This window comes from Saccoglossus kowalevskii, chromosome 11 (genome assembly GCF_978046115.1).
Source record: "Saccoglossus kowalevskii chromosome 11, keSacKowa6.1, whole genome shotgun sequence".
NCBI lineage: Eukaryota > Metazoa > Hemichordata > Enteropneusta > Harrimaniidae > Saccoglossus > Saccoglossus kowalevskii.
Window position 1 is genome coordinate 36,981,876 of NC_140651.1, and position 26,325 is coordinate 37,008,200.

A 26,325-nucleotide genomic window follows, 5' to 3' on the forward strand; every position below is an offset into this window, starting at 1 on the left:
GCAATCAGGACAATGTGGCTTTACATCATATGACAGGTCCTAACCCATCTTCATTCCAGTATCCACCACATACTAGCCAATCATGACAATGTGGCTTTACATCATATGACAGGTCCTAACCCATCTTCATTCCAGTATCCACCACATACAAGCCAAGCAGGACAATGTGGCTTTACATCATATGACAGGTCCTAACCCATCTTCATTCCAGTATCCACCACATACAAGCCAAGCAGGACAATGTGGCTTTACATGATATGACAGGTCCTAACCCACCTTCATTCCAGTATCCACCACATACTAGCCAATCAGGACAATGTGGCTTTACATCATATGACAGGTCCTAACCCATCTTCATTCCAGTATCCAGCACATACAAGCCAAGCAGGACTATGTGGCTTTACATCATATGACAGGTCCTAACCCACCTTCATTCCAGTATCCACCACATACTAGCCAATCAGGACAATGTGGCTTTACATCATGAGACAGGTCCTAACCCATCTTCATTCCACTATCCAGCACATACAAGGCAATCAGAACAATGTGGCTTTACATCATATGACTAGTCCTAACCAATCTTCATCCCAGTATCCACCACATACAAGCGAATCAGGACAATGTGGCTTTACATCATATGACAGGTCCTAACCCATCTTCATTCCAGTATCCACCACATACAAGCCACGCAGGACAATGTGGCTTTACATCATATGACAGGTCCTAACCCACCTTCATTCCAGTTTCCACCACATACTAGCCAATCAGGACAATGTGGCTTTACATCATATGACAGGTCCTAACCCATCTTCATTCCAGTATCCACCACATACAAGCCAATCAGGACAATGTGGCTTTACATCATATGACAGGTTCTAACCCATCTTCATTCCAGTATCCACCACATACAAGCCAATCAGGACAATGTGGCTTTACATCATATGACAGGTCCTAACCCATCTTCATTCCAGTATCCACCACATACAAGACAAGCAGGACAATGTGGCTTTACATCATATGACAGGTCCTAACCCATCTTCATTCCAGTATCCACCACATACAAGCCAAGCAGGACAATGTGGCATTACATCATATGACAGGTCCTATATCATTTTCATTCCACTATCCACCACATACAAGCCAATCAGGACAATGTCACTTTACATCATATGACTGGTCCTAACCCATCTTCATTCCAGTATCCACCACATACAAGCTAAGCAGGACAATGTGGTTTTACTTCACATGACAGGTCCTAACCCATCTTCATTCCAGTAACCACCACATACAAGCCAATCAGAACAATGTGGCTTTACATCATATGACAGGTCCTAACCCATCTTCATTCCAGTATCCACCACATACAAGCCAAGCAGGACAATGTTGCTTTACATCATATGACAGGTCCTATATAATTTTCATTCCACTATTTACCACATACAAGCCAATCAGGACAATGTGGCTTTACATCATATGACAGGTCCTAACCCATCTTCATTCCAGTATCCACCACATACAAGCCAAGCAGGACAATGTGGTTTTACTTCATATGAGAGGTCCTAACCCATCTTCATTCCAGTATCCACCACATACAAGCCAATCAGAACAATGTGGCTTTACATCATATGACAGGTCCTAACCCATCTTCATTCCAGTATCCACCACATACAAGCGAATCAGGACAATGTGGCTTTACATCATATGACAGGTCCTAACCCATCTTCATTCCAGTATCCACCACATACAAGCCAATCAGGACAATGTGGCTTTACATCATATGACAGGTCCTAACCCATCTTCATTCCAGTATCCACCACATACAAGCCAATCAGGACAATGTGGCTTTACATCATATGACAGGTCCTAACCCATCTTCATTCCAGTATCCACCACATACAAGACAAGCAGGACAATGTGGCTTTACATCATATGACAGGTCCTAACCCATCTTCATTCCAGTATCCACCACATACAAGCCAATTAGGACAATGTGGCTTTACATCATATGACAGGTCCTAACCCATCTTCATTCCAGTATCCACCACATACAAGGCAATCAGGACAATGTGGCTTTACATCATATGACAGGTCCTATATAATTTTCATTCCACTATCCACCACATACAAGGCAATCAGGACAATGTGGCTTTACATCATATGACAGGTCCTAACCCATCTTCATTCCAGTATCCACCACATACTAGCCAATCATGACAATGTGGCTTTACATCATATGACAGGTCCTAACCCATCTTCATTCCAGGATCCACCACATACAAGCCAAGCAGGACAATGTGGCTTTACATCATATGACAGGTCCTAACCCATCTTCATTCCAGTATCCACCACATACTAGCCAATCAGAACAATGTGGCTTTACATCATATGACAGGTCCTAACCCATCTTCATTCCAGTATCCACCACATACAAGCCAAGCAGGACAATGTGGCTTTACATCATATGACAGGTCCTAACCCACCTTCATTACAGTATCCACCACATACTAGCCAATCAGGACAATGTGGATTTACATCATGAGACAGGTTCTAACCCATCTTCATTCCACTATCCAGCACATACAAGGCAATCAGAACAATGTGGCTTTACATCATATGACTAGTCCTAACCAATCTTCATCCCAGTATCCACCACATACAAGCGAATCAGGACAATGTGGCTTTACATCATATGACAGGTCCTAACCCATCTTCATTCCAGTATCCACCACATACAAGCCAAGCAGGACAATGTGGCTTTACATCATATGACAGGTTCCAACCCACCTTCATTCCAGTATCCACCACATACTAGCCAATCAGGACAATGTGGCTTTACATCATATGACAGGTCCTAACCCATCTTCATTCCAGTATCCACCACATACAAGCCAAGCAGGACAATGGCTTTACATGATATGACAGGTCCTAACCCACCTTCATTCCAGTATCCACCACATACTAGCCAATCAGGACAATGTGGCTTTACATCATATGACAGGTCCTAACCCATCTTCATTCCAGAATCCAGCACATACAAGCCAAGCAGGACAATGTGGCTTTACATCATATGACAGGTCCTAACCCACCTTCATTCCAGTATCCACCACATACTAGCCAATCAGGACAATGTGGATTTACATCATGAGACAGGTCCTAACCCATCTTCATTCCACTATCCAGCACATACAAGGCAATCAGAAAAATGTGGCTTTACATCATATGACAGGTCCTAACCCATCTTCATTCCAGTATCCACCACATACAAGCCAATCAGGACAATGTGGCTTTACATCATATGACAGGTCCCAACCCATCTTCATTCCAGTATCCACCACATACAAGCCAAGCAGGACAATGTGGTTTTACTTCATATGACAGGTCCTAACCCATCTTCATTCCAGTATCCACCACATACAAGCCAATCAGAACAATGTGGCTTTACATCATATGACAGGTCCTAACCCATCTTCATTCCAGTATCCACCACATACAAGCCAAGCAGGACAATGTGGCTTTACATCATATGACAGGTCCTATATCATTTTCATTCCACTATCCACCACATACAAGCCAATCAGGACAATGTGGCTTTACATCATATGACAGGTCCTAACCCATCTTCATTCCAGTATTCACCACATACAAGGCAAGCAGGACAATATGGTTTTACTTCATATGACAGGTCCTAACCCATCTTCATTCCAGTATCCACCACATACAAGCCAAGCAGGACAATGTGGCTTTACATCATATGACAGGTCCCAACCCACCTTCATTCCAGTATCCACCACATACTAGCCAATCAGGACAATGTGGCTTTACATCATATGACAGGTCCTAACACATCTTCATTCCAGTATCCACCACATACAAGCCAAGCAGGACAATGGCTTTACATGATATGACAGGTCCTAACCCACCTTCATTCCAGTATCCACCACATACTAGCCAATCAGGACAATGTGGCTTTACATCATATGACAGGTCCTAACCCATCTTCATTCCAGTATCCAGCACATACAAGCCAAGCAGGACAATGTGGCTTTACATCATATGACAGGTCCTAACCCACCTTCATTCCAGTATCCACCACATACTAGCCAATCAGGACAATGTGGCTTTACATCATGAGACAGGTGCTAACCCATCTTCATTCCACTATCCAGCACATACAAGGCAATCAGAAAAATGTGGCTTTACATCATATGACATGTCCTAACCAATCTTCATCCCAGTATCCACCACATACAAGCGAATCAGGACAATGTGGCTTTACATCATATGACAGGTCCTAACCCATCTTCATTCCAGTATCCACCACATACAAGCCAATCAGGACAATGTGGCTTTACATCATATGACAGGTCCTAACCCATCTTCATTCCAGTATCCACCACATACAAGCCAATCAGGACAATGTGGCTTTACATCATATGACAGGTCCTAACCCATCTTCATTCCAGTATCCACCACATACAAGACAAGCAGGACAATGTGGCTTTACATCATATGACAGGTCCTAACCCATCTTCATTCCAGTATCCACCACATACAAGCCAATTAGGACAATGTGGCTTTACATCATATGACAGGTCCTAACCCATCTTCATTCCAGTATCCACCACATACAAGGCAATCAGGACAATGTGGCTTTACATCATATGACAGGTCCTAACCCATCTTCATTCCAGTATCCACCACATACTAGCCAATCATGACAATGTGGCTTTACATCATATGACAGGTCCTAACCCATCTTCATTCCAGTATCCACCACATACAAGCCAAGCAGGACAATGTGGCTTTACATCATATGACAGGTCCTAACCCATCTTCATTCCAGTATCCACCACATACAAGCCAAGCAGGACAATGTGGCTTTACATGATATGACAGGTCCTAACCCACCTTCATTCCAGTATCCACCACATACTAGCCAATCAGGACAATGTGGCTTTACATCATATGACAGGTCCTAACCCATCTTCATTCCAGTATCCAGCACATACAAGCCAAGCAGGACTATGTGGCTTTACATCATATGACAGGTCCTAACCCACCTTCATTCCAGTATCCACCACATACTAGCCAATCAGGACAATGTGGCTTTACATCATGAGACAGGTCCTGACCCATCTTCATTCCACTATCCAGCACATACAAGGCAATCAGAACAATGTGGCTTTACATCATATGACTAGTCCTAACCAATCTTCATCCCAGTATCCACCACATACAAGCGAATCAGGACAATGTGGCTTTACATCATATGACAGGTCCTAACCCATCTTCATTCCAGTATCCACCACATACAAGCCACGCAGGACAATGTGGCTTTACATCATATGACAGGTCCTAACCCACCTTCATTCCAGTATCCACCACATACTAGCCAATCAGGACAATGTGGCTTTACATCATATGACAGGTCCTAACCCATCTTCATTCCAGTATCCACCACATACAAGCCAATCAGGACAATGTGGCTTTACATCATATGACAGGTCCTAACCCATCTTCATTCCAGTATCCACCACATACAAGCCAATCAGGACAATGTGGCTTTACATCATATGACAGGTCCTAACCCATCTTCATTCCAGTATCCACCACATACAAGACAAGCAGGACAATGTGGCTTTACATCATATGACAGGTCCTAACCCATCTTCATTCCAGTATCCACCACATACAAGCCAAGCAGGACAATGTGGCATTACATCATATGACAGGTCCTATATCATTTTCTTTCCACTATCCACCACATACAAGCCAATCAGGACAATGTGGCTTTACATCATATGACAGGTCCTAACCCATCTTCATTCCAGTATCCACCACATACAAGCTAAGCAGGACAATGTGGTTTTACTTCATATGACAGGTCCTAACCCATCTTCATTCCAGTAACCACCACATACAAGCCAATCAGAACAATGTGGCTTTACATCATATGACAGGTCCTAACCCATCTTCATTCCAGTATCCACCACATACAAGCCAAGCAGGACAATGTGGCTTTACATCATATGACAGGTCCTATATAATTTTCATTCCACTATTCACCACATACAAGCCAATCAGGACAATGTGGCTTTACATCATATGACAGGTCCTAACCCATCTTCATTCCAGTATCCACCACATACAAGCCAAGCAGGACAATGTGGTTTTACTTCTTTACTTCATATGACAGGTCCTAACCCATCTTCATTCCAGTATCCACCACATACAAGCCAATCAGAACAATGTGGCTTTACATCATATGACAGGTCCTAACCCATCTTCATTCCAGTATCCACCACATACAAGCCAATCAGGACAATGTGGCTTTACATCATATGACAGGTCCTAACCCATCTTCATTCCAGTATCCACCACATACAAGACAAGCAGGACAATGTGGCTTTACATCATATGACAGGTCCTAACCCATCTTCATTCCAGTATCCACCACATACAAGCCAATTAGGACAATGTGGCTTTACATCATATGACAGGTCCTAACCCATCTTCATTCCAGTATCCACCACATACAAGGCAATCAGGACAATGTGGCTTTACATCATATGACAGGTCCTAACCCATCTTCATTCCAGTATCCACCACATACTAGCCAATCATGACAATGTGGCTTTACATCATATGACAGGTCCTAACCCATCTTCATTCCAGTATCCACCACATACAAGCCAAGCAGGACAATGTGGCTTTACATCATATGACAGGTCCTAACCCATCTTCATTCCAGTATCCACCACATACAAGCCAAGCAGGACAATGTGGCTTTACATGATATGACAGGTCCTAACCCACCTTCATTCCAGTATCCACCACATACTAGCCAATCAGGACAATGTGGCTTTACATCATATGACAGGTCCTAACCCATCTTCATTCCAGTATCCAGCACATACAAGCCAAGCAGGACTATGTGGCTTTACATCATATGACAGGTCCTAACCCACCTTCATTCCAGTATCCACCACATACTAGCCAATCAGGACAATGTGGCTTTACATCATGAGACAGGTCCTGACCCATCTTCATTCCACTATCCAGCACATACAAGGCAATCAGAACAATGTGGCTTTACATCATATGACTAGTCCTAACCAATCTTCATCCCAGTATCCACCACATACAAGCGAATCAGGACAATGTGGCTTTACATCATATGACAGGTCCTAACCCATCTTCATTCCAGTATCCACCACATACAAGCCACGCAGGACAATGTGGCTTTACATCATATGACAGGTCCTAACCCACCTTCATTCCAGTATCCACCACATACTAGCCAATCAGGACAATGTGGCTTTACATCATATGACAGGTCCTAACCCATCTTCATTCCAGTATCCACCACATACAAGCCAATCAGGACAATGTGGCTTTACATCATATGACAGGTCCTAACCCATCTTCATTCCAGTATCCACCACATACAAGCCAATCAGGACAATGTGGCTTTACATCATATGACAGGTCCTAACCCATCTTCATTCCAGTATCCACCACATACAAGACAAGCAGGACAATGTGGCTTTACATCATATGACAGGTCCTAACCCATCTTCATTCCAGTATCCACCACATACAAGCCAAGCAGGACAATGTGGCATTACATCATATGACAGGTCCTATATCATTTTCTTTCCACTATCCACCACATACAAGCCAATCAGGACAATGTGGCTTTACATCATATGACAGGTCCTAATCCATCTTCATTCCAGTATCCACCACATACAAGCTAAGCAGGACAATGTGGTTTTACTTCATATGACAGGTCCTAACCCATCTTCATTCCAGTAACCACCACATACAAGCCAATCAGAACAATGTGGCTTTACATCATATGACATGTCCTAACCCATCTTCATTCCAGTATCCACCACATACAAGCCAAGCAGGACAATGTGGCTTTACATCATATGACAGGTCCTATATAATTTTCATTCCACTATTCACCACATACAAGCCAATCAGGACAATGTGGCTTTACATCATATGACAGGTCCTAACCCATCTTCATTCCAGTATCCACCACATACAAGCCAAGCAGGACAATGTGGTTTTACTTCTTTACTTCATATGACAGGTCCTAACCCATCTTCATTCCAGTATCCACCACATACAAGCCAATCAGAACAATGTGGCTTTACATCATATGACAGGTCCTAACCCATCTTCATTCCAGTATCCACCACATACAAGCGAATCAGGACAATGTGGCTTTACATCATATGACAGGTCCTAACCCATCTTCATCCAGTATCCACCACATACAAGCCAATCAGAACAATGTGGCTTTACATCATATGACAGGTCCTAACCCATCTTCATTCCAGTATCCACCACATACAAGCCAATCAGGACAATGTGGCTTTACATCATATGACAGGTCCTAACCCATCTTCATTCCAGTATCCACCACATACAAGCCAATCAGGACAATGTGGCTTTACATCATATGACAGGTCCTAACCCATCTTCATTCCAGTATCCACCACATACAAGACAAGCAGGACAATGTGGCTTTACATCATATGACAGGTCCTAACCCATCTTCATTCCAGTATCCACCACATACAAGCCAAGCAGGACAATGTGGCATTACATCATATGACAGGTCCTATATCATTTTCATTCCACTATCCACCACATACAAGCCAATCAGGACAATGTGGCTTTACATCATATGACAGGTCCTAACCCATCTTCATTCCAGTATCCACCACATACAAGCTAAGCAGGACAATGTGGTTTTACTTCATATGACAGGTCCTAACCCATCTTCATTCCAGTAACCACCACATACAAGCCAATCAGAACAATGTGGCTTTACATCATATGACAGGTCCTAACCCATCTTCATTCCAGTATCCACCACATACAAGCCAAGCAGGACAATGTGGCTTTACATCATATGACAGGTCCTATATAATTTTCATTCCACTATTCACCACATACAAGCCAATCAGGACAATGTGGCTTTACATCATATGACAGGTCCTAACCCATCTTCATTCCAGTATCCACCACATACAAGCCAAGCAGGACAATGTGGTTTTACTTCTTTACTTCATATGACAGGTCCTAACCCATCTTCATTCCAGTATCCACCACATACAAGCCAATCAGAACAATGTGGCTTTACATCATATGACAGGTCCTAACCCATCTTCATTCCAGTATCCACCACATACAAGCGAATCAGGACAATGTGGCTTTACATCATATGACAGGTCCTAACCCATCTTCATCCAGTATCCACCACATACAAGCCAATCAGAACAATGTGGCTTTACATCATATGACAGGTCCTAACCCATCTTCATTCCAGTATCCACCACATACAAGCCAAGCAGGACAATGTGGCTTTACATCATATGACAGGTCCTAACCCATCTTCATTCCAGTATCCACCACATACTAGCCAATCAGGACAATGTGGCTTTACATCATATGACACGTCCTAACCCATCTTCATTCCAGTATCCACCACATACAAGCCAAGCAGGACAATGTGGCTTTACATCATATGACAGGTCCTATATCATTTTCATTCCACCATCCACCACATACAAGCCAATCAGGACAATGTGGCTTTACATCATATGACAGGTCCTAACCCATCTTCATTCCAGTATCCACCACATACAAGCTAAGCAGGACAATGTGGTTTTACTTCATATGACAGGTCCTAACCCATCTTCATTCCAGTATCCAGCACATACAAGCCAATCAGAACAATGTGGCTTTACATCATATGACAGGTCCTAACCCATCTTCATTCCAGTATCCACCACATACAAGCGAATCAGGACAATGTGGCTTTACATCATGAGACAGGTGCTAACCCATCTTCATTCCACTATCCAGCACATACAAGGCAATCAGAAAAATGTGGCTTTACATCATATGACAGGTCCTAACCCACCTTCATTCCAGTATCCACCACATACTAGCCAATCAGGACAATGTGGCTTTACATCATGAGACAGGTGCTAACCCATCTTCATTCCACTATCCAGCACATACAAGGCAATCAGAAAAATGTGGCTTTACATCATATGACATGTCCTAACCAATCTTCATCCCAGTATCCACCACATACAAGCGAATCAGGACAATGTGGCTTTACATCATATGACAGGTCCTAACCCATCTTCATTCCAGTATCCACCACATACAAGCCAATCAGGACAATGTGGCTTTACATCATATGACAGGTCCTAACCCATCTTCATTCCAGTATCCACCACATACAAGCCAATCGGGACAATGTGGCTTTACATCATATGACAGGTCCTAACCCATCTTCATTCCAGTATCCACCACATACAAGACAAGCAGGACAATGTGGCTTTACATCATATGACAGGTCCTAACCCATCTTCATTCCAGTATCCACCACATACAAGCCAATTAGGACAATGTGGCTTTACATCATATGACAGGTCCTAACCCATCTTCATTCCAGTATCCACCACATACAAGGCAATCAGGACAATGTGGCTTTACATCATATGACAGGTCCTAACCCATCTTCATTCCAGTATCCACCACATACTAGCCAATCATGACAATGTGGCTTTACATCATATGACAGGTCCTAACCCATCTTCATTCCAGTATCCACCACATACAAGCCAAGCAGGACAATGTGGCTTCACATCATATGACAGGTCCTAACCCATCTTCATTCCAGTATCCACCACATACAAGCCAAGCAGGACAATGTGGCTTTACATGATATGACAGGTCCTAACCCACCTTCATTCCAGTATCCACCACATACTAGCCAATCAGGACAATGTGGCTTTACATCATATGACAGGTCCTAACCCATCTTCATTCCAGTATCCACCACATACAAGCCAAGCAGGACAATGTGGCTTTACATCATATGACAGGTCCTAACCCACCTTCATTCCAGTATCCACCACATACTAGCCAATCAGGACAATGTGGCTTTACATCATGAGACAGGTCCTAACCCATCTTCATTCCACTATCCAGCACATACAAGGCAATCAGAACAATGTGGCTTTACATCATATGACTAGTCCTAACCAATCTTCATCCCAGTATCCACCACATACAAGCGAATCAGGACAATGTGGCTTTACATCATATGACAGGTCCTAACCCATCTTCATTCCAGTATCCACCACATACAAGCCACGCAGGACAATGTGGCTTTACATCATATGACAGGTCCTAACCCACCTTCATTCCAGTATCCACCACATACTAGCCAATCAGGACAATGTGGCTTTACATCATATGACAGGTCCTAACCCATCTTCATTCCAGTATCCACCACATACAAGCCAATCAGGACAATGTGGCTTTACATCATATGACAGGTCCTAACCCATCTTCATTCCAGTATCCACCACATACAAGCCAATCAGGACAATGTGGCTTTACATCATATGACAGGTCCTAACCCATCTTCATTCCAGTATCCACCACATACAAGACAAGCAGGACAATGTGGCTTTACATCATATGACAGGTCCTAACCCATCTTCATTCCAGTATCCACCACATACAAGCCAAGCAGGACAATGTGGCTTTACATCATATGACAGGTCCTATATCATTTTCATTCCACTATCCACCACATACAAGCCAATCAGGACAATGTGGCTTTACATCATATGACAGGTCCTAACCCATCTTCATTCCAGTATCCACCACATACAAGCTAAGCAGGACAATGTGGTTTTACTTCATATGACAGGTCCTAACCCATCTTCATTCCAGTAACCACCACATACAAGCCAATCAGAACAATGTGGCTTTACATCATATGACAGGTCCTAACCCATCTTCATTCCAGTATCCACCACATACAAGCCAAGCAGGACAATGTGGCTTTACATCATATGACAGGTCCTATATAATTTTCATTCCACTATTCACCACATACAAGCCAATCAGGACAATGTGGCTTTACATCATATGACAGTTCCTAACCCATCTTCATTCCAGTATCCACCACATACAAGCCAAGCAGGACAATGTGGTTTTACTTCATATGACAGGTCCTAACCCATCTTCATTCCAGTATCCACCACATACAAGCCAATCTGAACAATGTGGCTTTACATCATATGACAGGTCTTAACCCATCTTCATTCCAGTATCCACCACATACAAGCCAATCAGGACAATGTGGCTTTACATCATATGACAGGTCCTAACCCATCTTCATTCCAGTATCCACCACATACAAGCCAATCAGGACAATGTGGCTTTACATCATATGACAGGTCCTAACCCATCTTCATTCCAGTATCCACCACATACAAGACAAGCAGGACAATGTGGCTTTACATCATATGACAGGTCCTAACCCATCTTCATTCCAGTATCCACCACATACAAGCCAATTAGGACAATGTGGCTTTACATCATATGACAGGTCCTAACCCATCTTCATTCCAGTATCCACCACATACAAGGCAATCAGGACAATGTGGCTTTACATCATATGACAGGTCCTAACCCATCTTCATTCCAGTATCCACCACATACTAGCCAATCATGACAATGTGGCTTTACATCATATGACAGGTCCTAACCCATCTTCATTCCAGTATCCACCACATACAAGCCAAGCAGGACAATGTGGCTTCACATCATATGACAGGTCCTAACCCATCTTCATTCCAGTATCCACCACATACAAGCCAAGCAGGACAATGTGGCTTTACATGATATGACAGGTCCTAACCCACCTTCATTCCAGTATCCACCACATACTAGCCAATCAGGACAATGTGGCTTTACATCATATGACAGGTCCTAACCCATCTTCATTCCAGTATCCAGCACATACAAGCCAAGCAGGACAATGTGGCTTTACATCATATGACAGGTCCTAACCCACCTTCATTCCAGTATCCACCACATACTAGCCAATCAGGACAATGTGGCTTTACATCATGAGACAGGTCCTAACCCATCTTCATTCCACTATCCAGCACATACAAGGCAATCAGAACAATGTGGCTTTACATCATATGACTAGTCCTAACCAATCTTCATCCCAGTATCCACCACATACAAGCGAATCAGGACAATGTGGCTTTACATCATATGACAGGTCCTAACCCATCTTCATTCCAGTATCCACCACATACAAGCCACGCAGGACAATGTGGCTTTACATCATATGACAGGTCCTAACCCACCTTCATTCCAGTATCCACCACATACTAGCCAATCAAGACAATGTGGCTTTACATCATATGACAGGTCCTAACCCATCTTCATTCCAGTATCCACCACATACAAGCCAATCAGGACAATGTGGCTTTACATCATATGACAGGTCCTAACCCATCTTCATTCCAGTATCCACCACATACAAGCCAATCAGGACAATGTGGCTTTACATCATATGACAGGTCCTAACCCATCTTCATTCCAGTATCCACCACATACAAGACAAGCAGGACAATGTGGCTTTACATCATATGACAGGTCCTAACCCATCTTCATTCCAGTATCCACCACATACAAGCCAAGCAGGACAATGTGGCTTTACATCATATGACAGGTCCTATATCATTTTCATTCCACTATCCACCACATACAAGCCAATCAGGACAATGTGGCTTTACATCATATGACAGGTCCTAACCCATCTTCATTCCAGTATCCACCACATACAAGCTAAGCAGGACAATGTGGTTTTACTTCATATGACAGGTCCTAACCCATCTTCATTCCAGTAACCACCACATACAAGCCAATCAGAACAATGTGGCTTTACATCATATGACAGGTCCTAACCCATCTTCATTCCAGTATCCACCACATACAAGCCAAGCAGGACAATGTGGCTTTACATCATATGACAGGTCCTATATAATTTTCATTCCACTATTCACCACATACAAGCCAATCAGGACAATGTGGCTTTACATCATATGACAGTTCCTAACCCATCTTCATTCCAGTATCCACCACATACAAGCCAAGCAGGACAATGTGGTTTTACTTCATATGACAGGTCCTAACCCATCTTCATTCCAGTATCCACCACATACAAGCCAATCAGAACAATGTGGCTTTACATCATATGACAGGTCCTAACCCATCTTCATTCCAGTATCCACCACATACAAGCGAATCAGGACAATGTGGCTTTACATCATATGACAGGTCCTAACCCATCTTCATCCAGTATCCACCACATACAAGCCAATCAGAACAATGTGGCTTTACATCATATGACAGGTCCTAACCCATCTTCATTGCAGTATCCACCACATACAAGCCAAGCAGGACAATGTGGCTTTACATCATATGACAGGTCCTAACCCATCTTCATTCCAGTATCCACCACATACTAGCCAATCAGGACAATGTGGCTTTACATCATATGACACGTCCTAACCCATCTTCATTCCAGTATCCACCACATACAAGCCAAGCAGGACAATGTGGCTTTACATCATATGACAGGTCCTATATCATTTTCATTCCACCATCCACCACATACAAGCCAATCAGGACAATGTGGCTTTACATCATATGACAGGTCCTAACCCATCTTCATTCCAGTATCCACCACATACAAGCTAAGCAGGACAATGTGGTTTTACTTCATATGACAGGTCCTAACCCATCTTCATTCCAGTAACCACCACATACAAGCCAATCAGAACAATGTGGCTTTACATCATATGACAGGTCCTAACCCATCTTCATTCCAGTATCCACCACATACAAGCCAAGCAGGACAATGTGGCTTTACATCATATGACAGGTCCTATATCATTTTCATTCCACTATTCACCACATACAAGCCAATCAGGACAATGTGGCTTTACATCATATGACAGGTCATAACCCATCTTCATTGCAGTATCCACCACATACAAGCCAAGCAGGACAATGTGGCTTTACATCATATGACAGGTCCTAACCCATCTTCATTCCAGTATCCACCACATACTAGCCAATCAGGACAATGTGGCTTTACATCATATGACACGTCCTAACCCATCTTCATTCCAGTATCCACCACATACAAGCCAAGCAGGACAATGTGGCTTTACATCATATGACAGGTCCTATATCATTTTCATTCCACCATCCACCACATACAAGCCAATCAGGACAATGTGGCTTTACATCATATGACAGGTCCTATATCATTTTCATTCCACTATCCACCACATACAAGCCAAGCAGGACAATGTGGTTTTACTTCATATGACAGGTCCTAACCCATCTTCATTCCAGTATCCACCACATACAAGCCAATCAGAACAATGTGGCTTTACATCATATGACAGGTCCTAACCCATCTTCATTCCAGTATCCACCACATACAAGCGAATCAGGACAATGTGGCTTTACATCATATGACAGGTCCTAACCCATCTTCATCCAGTATCCACCACATACAAGCCAATCAGAACAATGTGGCTTTACATCATATGACAGGTCCTAACCCATCTTCATTGCAGTATCCACCACATACAAGCCAAGCAGGACAATGTGGCTTTACATCATATGACAGGTCCTAACCCATCTTCATTCCAGTATCCACCACATACTAGCCAATCAGGACAATGTGGCTTTACATCATATGACACGTCCTAACCCATCTTCATTCCAGTATCCACCACATACAAGCCAAGCAGGACAATGTGGCTTTACATCATATGACAGGTCCTATATCATTTTCATTCCACCATCCACCACATACAAGCCAATCAGGACAATGTGGCTTTACATCATATGACAGGTCCTAACCCATCTTCATTCCAGTATCCACCACATACAAGCTAAGCAGGACAATGTGGTTTTACTTCATATGACAGGTCCTAACCCATCTTCATTCCAGTAACCACCACATACAAGCCAATCAGAACAATGTGGCTTTACATCATATGACAGGTCCTAACCCATCTTCATTCCAGTATCCACCACATACAAGCCAAGCAGGACAATGTGGCTTTACATCATATGACAGGTCCTATATCATTTTCATTCCACTATTCACCACATACAAGCCAATCAGGACAATGTGGCTTTACATCATATCACAGGTCATAACCCATCTTCATTTCAGTATCCACCACATACAAGCCAAGCAGGACAATGTGGTTTTACTTCATATGACAGGTCCTAACCCATCTTCATTCCAGTATCCACCACATACAAGCCAATCAGAACAATGTGGCTTTACATCATATGACAGGTCCTAACCCATCTTCATTCCAGTATCCACCACATACAAGCGAATCAGGACAATGTGGCTTTACATCATATGACAGGTCCTAACCCATCTTCATTCCAGTATCCACCACATACAAGCCAAGCAGGACAATGTGGCTTTACATCATATGACAGGTCCTATATCATTTTCATTCCACTATCCACCACATACAAGCCAATCAGGACAATGTGGCTTTACATCATATGACAGGTCCTAACCCATCTTCATTCCAGTATCCACCACATACAAGCTAAGCAGGACAATGTGGTTTTACTTCATATGACAGGTCCTAACCCATCTTCATTCCAGTAACCACCACATACAAGCCAATCAGAACAATGTGGCTTTACATCATATGACAGGTCCTAACCCATCTTCATTCCAGTATCCACCACATACAAGCCAAGCAGGACAATGTGGCTTTACATCATATGACAGGTCCTATATAATTTTCATTCCACTATTCACCACATACAAGCCAATCAGGACAATGTGGCTTTACATCATATGACAGGTCCTAACCCATCTTCATTCCAGTATCCACCACATACAAGCCAAGCAGGACAATGTGGTTTTACTTCATATGACAGGTCCTAACCCATCTTCATTCCAGTATCCACCACATACAAGCCAATCAGAACAAAGTGGCTTTACATCATATGACAGGTCCTAACCCATCTTCATTCCAGTATCCACCACATACAAGCGAATCAGGACAATGTGGCTTTACATCATATGACAGGTCCTAACCCATCTTCATCCAGTATCCACCACATACAAGCCAATCAGAACAATGTGGCTTTACATCATATGACAGGTCCTAACCCATCTTCATTGCAGTATCCACCACATACAAGCCAAGCAGGACAATGTGGCTTTACATCATATGACAGGTCCTAACCCATCTTCATTCCAGTATCCACCACATACTAGCCAATCAGGACAATGTGGCTTTACATCATATGACAGGTCCTAACCCATCTTCATTCCAGTATCCACCACATACAAGCCAAGCAGGACAATGTGGCTTTACATCATATGACAGGTCCTATATCATTTTCATTCCACCATCCACCACATACAAGCCAATCAGGACAATGTGGCTTTACATCATATGACAGGTCCTAACCCATCTTCATTCCAGTATCCACCACATACAAGCTAAGCAGGACAATGTGGTTTTACTTCATATGACAGGTCCTAACCCATCTTCATTCCAGTAACCACCACATACAAGCCAATCAGAACAATGTGGCTTTACATCATATGACAGGTCCTAACCCATCTTCATTCCAGTATCCACCACATACAAGCCAAGCAGGACAATGTGGCTTTACATCATATGACAGGTCCTATATCATTTTCATTCCACTATTCACCACATACAAGCCAATCAGGACAATGTGGCTTTACATCATATGACAGGTCATAACCCATCTTCATTCCAGTATCCACCACATACAAGCCAAGCAGGACAATGTGGTTTTACTTCATATGACAGGTCCTAACCCATCTTCATTCCAGTATCCACCACATACAAGCCAATCAGAACAATGTGGCTTTACATCATATGACAGGTCCTAACCCATCTTCATTCCAGTATCCACCACATACAAGCGAATCAGGACAATGTGGCTTTACATCATATGACAGGTCCTAACCCATCTTCATCCAGTATCCACCACATACAAGCCAATCAGAACAATGTGGCTTTACATCATATGACAGGTCCTAACCCATCTTCATTGCAGTATCCACCACATACAAGCCAAGCAGGACAATGTGGCTTTACATCATATGACAGGTCCTAACCCATCTTCATTCCAGTATCCACCACATACTAGCCAATCAGGACAATGTGGCTTTACATCATATGAGAGGTCCTAACCCATCTTCATTCCAGCATCCACCACATACAAGCCAATCAGCACAATGTGGCTTTACATCATACGACAGGTCCTAACCCATCTTCATTCCAGTATCCACCACATACTAGCCAATCAGGACAATGTGGCTTTACATCATATGACAGGTCCTAACCCATCTTCATTCCAGTATCCACCACATACAAGCCAATCAGGACAATGTGGCTTTACATCATATGACAGGTCTTAACCCATCTTCATTCCAGTATCCACCACATACAAGCCAAGCAGGACAATGTGGCTTCACATCATATGACAGGTCCTAACCCATCTTCATTCCAGTATCCACCACATACAAGCCAAGCAGGACAATGTGGTTTTACATCATATGACAGGTCCTAACTCATCTTCATTCCAGTATCCACCACATACAAGCCAAGCAGGACAATGTGGTTTTACATCATATGACAGGTCCTAACCCATCTTCATTCCAGTATCCACCACATACAAGCCAAGCAGGACAATGTGGTTTTACATCATATGACAGGTCCTAAGCCATCTTCATTGCAGTATCCACCACATACAAGCCAAGCAGGACAATGTGGCTTTACATCATATGACCGGTCCTAACCCTTCTTCATTCCAGTATCCACCACATACAAGCCAAGCAGGACAATGTGGCTTTACATCATATGACAGGTCCTATATCATTTTCATTCCACCATCCACCACATACAAGCCAATCAGGACAATGTGGCTTTACATCATATGACAGGTCCTAACCCATCTTCATTCCAGTATCCACCACATACAAGCTAAGCAGGACAATGTGGTTTTACTTCATATGACAGGTCCTAACCCATCTTCATTCCAGTAACCACCACATACAAGCCAATCAGAACAATGTGGCTTTACATCATATGACAGGTCCTAACCCATCTTCATTCCAGTATCCACCACATACAAGCCAAGCAGGACAATGTGGCTTTACATCATATGACAGGTCCTATATCATTTTCATTCCACTATTCACCACATACAAGCCAATCAGGACAATGTGGCTTTACATCATATGACAGGTCATAACCCATCTTCATTCCAGTATCCACCACATACAAGCCAAGCAGGACAATGTGGTTTTACTTCATATGACAGGTCCTAACCCATCTTCATTCCAGTATCCACCACATACAAGCCAATCAGAACAATGTGGCTTTACATCATATGACAGGTCCTAACCCATCTTCATTCCAGTATCCACCACATACAAGCGAATCAGGACAATGTGGCTTTACATCATATGACAGGTCCTAACCCATCTTCATCCAGTATCCACCACATACAAGCCAATCAGAACAATGTGGCTTTACATCATATGACAGGTCCTAACCCATCTTCATTGCAGTATCCACCACATACAAGCCAAGCAGGACAATGTGGCTTTACATCATATGACAGGTCCTAACCCATCTTCATTCCAGTATCCACCACATACTAGCCAATCAGGACAATGTGGCTTTACATCATATGAGAGGTCCTAACCCATCTTCATTCCAGCATCCACCACATACAAGCCAATCAGCACAATGTGGCTTTACATCATACGACAGGTCCTAACCCATCTTCATTCCAGTATCCACCACATACTAGCCAATCAGGACAATGTGGCTTTACATCATATGACAGGTCCTAACCCATCTTCATTCCAGTATCCACCACATACAAGCCAATCAGGACAATGTGGCTTTACATCATATGACAGGTCTTAACCCATCTTCATTCCAGTATCCACCACATACAAGCCAAGCAGGACAATGTGGCTTCACATCATATGACAGGTCCTAACCCATCTTCATTCCAGTATCCACCACATACAAGCCAAGCAGGACAATGTGGTTTTACATCATATGACAGGTCCTAACTCATCTTCATTCCAGTATCCACCACATACAAGCCAAGCAGGACAATGTGGTTTTACATCATATGACAGGTCCTAACCCATCTTCATTCCAGTATCCACCACATACAAGCCAAGCAGGACAATGTGGTTTTACATCATATGACAGGTCCTAAGCCATCTTCATTGCAGTATCCACCACATACAAGCCAAGCAGGACAATGTGGCTTTACATCATATGACCGGTCCTAACCCTTCTTCATTCCAGTATCCACCACATACAAGCCAAGCAGGACAATGTGGTTTTACATCATATGACAGGTCCTAAGCCATCTTCATTGCAGTATCCACCACATACAAGGCAATCAGAACAATGTGGTTTTACATCATATGACAGGTCCTAACCCATCTTCATTCCAGTATCCACCACACACAAGCCAAGCAGGACAATGTGGCTTTACATCATATGACAGGTCCTAACCCATCTTCATTCCAGTATCCACCACATACAAGCCAATCAGGACAATGTGGCTTTACATCATATGACAGGTCCTAACCCATCTTCATTCCAGTATCCAGCACATACAAGCCAATCAGGACAATGTGGCTTTACATCACATGACAGGTCCTAACCCATCTTCATTCCAGTATCCTCCACATACAAGCCAAGCAGGACAATGTGGCTTTACATCATATGACAGGTTCTAACCCATCTTCATTCCAGTATCCACCACATACAAGCGAATCAGGACAATGTGGCTTTACATCATATGACAGGTCCTAACCCATCTTCATTCCAGCATCCACCACATACAAGCCAAGCAGGACAATGTGGCTTTACATCATATGACAGGTCCTAACCCATCTTCATTCCAGTATCCACCACATACAAGCCTGGCAGGACAATGTGGCTTTACATCATATGACAGGTCCTAACCCACCTTCATTCCAGTATCCACCACATACTAGCCAATCAGGACAATGGCTTTACATCATATGACAGGTCCTAACCCATCTTCATTCCAGTATCCACCACATACAAGCCAAGCAGGACAATGTGGCTTTACATGATATGACAGGTCCTAACCCACCTTCATTCCAGTATCCACCACATACTAGCCAATCAGGACAATGTGGCTTTACATCATATGACAGGTCCTAACCCATCTTCATTCCAGTATCCACCACATACAAGCCAAGCAGGACAATGTGGCTTTACATCATATGACAGGTCCTAACCCACCTTCATTACAGTATCCACCACATACTAGCCAATCAGGACAATGTGGCTTTACATCATGAGACAGGTTCTAACCCATCTTCATTTCACTATCCAGCACATACAAGGCAATCAGAACAATGTGGCTTTACATCATATGACTAGTCCTAACCAATCTTCATCCCAGTATCCACCACATACAAGCGAATCAGGACAATGTGGTTTTACATCATATGACAGGTCCTAACCCATCTTCATTCCAGTATCCACCACATACAAGCTAAGCAGGACAATGTGGTTTTACTTCATATGACAGGTCCTAACCCATCTTCATTCCAGTAACCACCACATACAAGCCAATCAGAACAATGTGGCTTTACATCATATGACAGGTCCTAACCCATCTTCATTCCAGTATCCACCACATACAAGCCAATCAGGACAATGTGGCTTTACATCATATGACAGGTCCTATATAATTTTCATTCCACTATTCACCACATACAAGCCAATCAGGACAATGTGGCTTTACATCATATGACAGGTCCTAACCCATCTTCATTCCAGTATCCACCACATACAAGCCAAGCAGGACAATGTGGTTTTACTTCATATGACAGGTCCTAACCCATCTTCATTCCAGTATCCACCACATACAAGCCAATCAGAACAATGTGGCTTTACATCATATGACAGGTCCTAACCCATCTTCATTCCAGTATCCACCACATACAAGCGAATCAGGACAATGTGGCTTTACATCATATGACAGGTCCTAACCCATCTTCATCCAGTATCCACCACATACAAGCCAATCAGAACAATGTGGCTTTACATCATATGACAGGTCCTAACCCATCTTCATTGCAGTATCCACCACATACAAGCCAAGCAGGACAATGTGGCTTTACATCATATGACAGGTCCTAACCCATCTTCATTCCAGTATCCACCACATACTAGACAATCAGGACAATGTGGCTTTACATCATATGACAGGTCCTAACCCATCTTCATTCCAGTATCCACCACATACAAGCCAAGCAGGACAATGTGGCTTTACATCATATGACAGGTCCTATATCATTTTCATTCCACCATCCACCACATACAAGCCAATCAGGACAATGTGGCTTTACATCATATGACAGGTCCTAACCCATCTTCATTCCAGTATCCACCACATACAAGCCAAGCAGGACAATGTGGTTTTACTTCATATGACAGGTCCTAACCCATCTTCATTCCAGTAACCACCACATACAAGCCAATCAGAACAATGTGGCTTTACATCATATGACAGGTCCTAACCCATCTTCATTCCAGTATCCACCACATACAAGCCAAGCAGGACAATGTGGCTTTACATCATATGACAGGTCCTATATCATTTTCATTCCACTATTCACCACATACAAGCCAATCAGGACAATGTGGCTTTACATCATATGACAGGTCATAACCCATCTTCATTCCAGTATCCACCACATACAAGCCAAGCAGGACAATGTGGTTTTACTTCATATGACAGGTCCTAACCCATCTTCATTCCAGTATCCACCACATACAAGCCAATCAGAACAATGTGGCTTTACATCATATGACAGGTCCTAACCCATCTTCATTCCAGTATCCACCACATACAAGCGAATCAGGACAATGTGGCTTTACATCATATGACAGGTCCTAACCCATCTTCATCCAGTATCCACCACATACAAGCCAATCAGAACAATGTGGCTTTACATCGTATGACAGGTCCTAACCCATCTTCATTGCAGTATCCACCACATACAAGCCAAGCAGGACAATGTGGCTTTACATCATATGACAGGTCCTAACCCATCTTCATTCCAGTATCCACCACATACTAGCCAATCAGGACAATGTGGCTTTACATCATATGAGAGGTCCTAACCCATCTTCATTCCAGCATCCACCACATACAAGCCAATCAGCACAATGTGGCTTTACATCATACGACAGGTCCTAACCCATCTTCATTCCAGTATCCACCACATACTAGCCAATCAGGACAATGTGGCTTTACATCATATGACAGGTCCTAACCCATCTTCATTCCAGTATCCACCACATACAAGCCAATCAGGACAATGTGGCTTTACATCATATGACAGGTCTTAACCCATCTTCATTCCAGTATCCACCACATACAAGCCACGCAGGACAATGTGGCTTCACATCATATGACAGGTCCTAACCCATCTTCATTCCAGTATCCACCACATACAAGCCAAGCAGGACAATGTGGTTTTACATCATATGACAGGTCCTAACTCATCTTCATTCCAGTATCCACCACATACAAGCCAAGCAGGACAATGTGGTTTTACATCATATGACAGGTCCTAACCCATCTTCATTCCAGTATCCACCACATACAAGCCAAGCAGGACAATGTGGTTTTACATCATATGACAGGTCCTAAGCCATCTTCATTGCAGTATCCACCACATACAAGCCAAGCAGGACAATGTGGCTTTACATCATATGACCGGTCCTAACCCTTCTTCATTCCAGTATCCACCACATACAAGCCAAGCAGGACAATGTGGTTTTACATCATATGACAGGTCCTAAGCCATTTTCATTGCAGTATCCACCACATACAAGGCAATCAGAACAATGTGGCTTTACATCATATGACAGGTCCTAACCCATCTTCATTCGAGTATCCACCACACACAAGCCAAGCAGGACAATGTGGCTTTACATCATATGACAGGTCCTAACCCATCTTCATTCCAGTATCCACCACATACAAGCCAATCAGGACAATGTGGCTTTACATCATATGACAGGTCCTAACCCATCTTCATTCCAGTATCCAGCACATACAAGCCAATCAGGACAATGTGGCTTTACATCACATGACAGGTCCTAACCCATCTTCATTCCAGTATCCTCCACATACAAGCCAAGCAGGACAATGTGGCTTTACATCATATGACAGGTTCTAACCCATCTTCATTCCAGTATCCACCACATACAAGCGAATCAGGACAATGTGGCTTTACATCATATGACAGGTCCTAACCCATCTTCATTCCAGCATCCACCACATACAAGCCAAGGAGGACAATGTGGCTTTACATCATATGACAGGTCCTAACCCATCTTCATTCCAGTATCCACCACATACAAGCCTGGCAGGACAATGTGGCTTTACATCATATGACAGGTCCTATATCATTTTCATTCCACTATCCACCACATACTAGCCAATCAGGACAATGTGGCTTTACATCATATGACAGGTCCTAACCCATCTTCATTCCAGTATCCACCACATACAAGCCAAGCAGGACAATGTGGCTTTACATGATATGACAGGTCCTAACCCACCTTCATTCCAGTATCCACCACATACTAGCCAATCAGGACAATGTGGCTTTACATCATATGACAGGTCCTAACCCATCTTCATTCCAGTATCCACCACATACAAGCCAAGCAGGACAATGTGGCTTTACATCATATGACAGGTCCTAACCCACCTTCATTACAGTATCCACCACATACTAGCCAATCAGGACAATGTGGCTTTACATCATGAGACAGGTTCTAACCCATCTTCATTCCACTATCCAGCACATACAAGGCAATCAGAACAATGTGGCTTTACATCATATGACTAGTCCTAACCAATCTTCATCCCAGTATCCACCACATACAAGCGAATCAGGACAATGTGGCTTTACATCATATGACAGATCCTAACCCATCTTCATTCCAGTATCCACCACATACAAGCCAAGCAGGACAATGTGGCTTTACATCATATGACAGGTTCCAACCCACCTTCATTCCAGTATCCACCACATACTAGCCAATCAGGACAATGTGGCTTTACATCATATGACAGGTCCTAACCCATCTTCATTCCAGTATCCACCACATACAAGCCAAGCAGGACAATGGCTTTACATGATATGACAGGTCCTAACCCACCTTCATTCCAGTATCCACCACATACTAGCCAATCAGGACAATATGGCTTTACATCATATGACAGGTCCTAACCCATCTTCATTCCAGTATCCAGCACATACAAGCCAAGCAGGACAATGTGGCTTTACATCATATGACAGGTCCTAACCCACCTTCATTCCAGTATCCACCACATACTAGCCAATCAGGACAATGTGGCTTTACATCATGAGACAGGTCCTAACCCATCTTCATTCCACTATCCAGCACATAGAAGGCAATCAGAAAAATGTGGCTTTACATCATATGACATGTCCTAACCAATCTTCATCCCAGTATCCACCACATACAAGCGAATCAGGACAATGTGGCTTTACATCATATGACAGGTCCTAACCCATCTTCATTCCAGTATCCACCACATACAAGCCAATCAGGACAATGTGGCTTTACATCATATGACAGGTCCTAACCCATCTTCATTCCAGTATCCACCACATACAAGCCAATCAGGACAATGTGGCTTTACATCATATGACAGGTCCTAACCCATCTTCATTCCAGTATCCACCACATACAAGACAAGCAGGACAATGTGGCTTTACATCATATGACAGGTCCTAACCCATCTTCATTCCAGTATCCACCACATACAAGCCAATTAGGACAATGTGGCTTTACATCATATGACAGGTCCTAACCCATCTTCATTCCAGTATCCACCACATACAAGCCAAGCAGGACAATGTGGCTTTACATCATATGACAGGTCCTATATCATTTTCATTTCACTATCCACCACATACAAGCCAATCAGAACAATGTGGCTTTACATCATATGACAGGTCCTAACCCATCTTCATTCCAGTATCCACCACATACAAGCTAAGCAGGACAATGTGGTTTTACTTCATATGACAGGTCCTAACCCATCTTCATTCCAGTATCCACCACATACAAGCCAATCAGAACAATGTGGCTTTACATCATATGACAGGTCCTAACCCATCTTCATTCCAGTATCCACCACATACAAGCCAAGCAGGACAATGTGGCTTTACATCATATGACAGGTCCTATATCATTTTCATTCCACTATCCACCACATACAAGCCAATCAGGACAATGTGGCTTT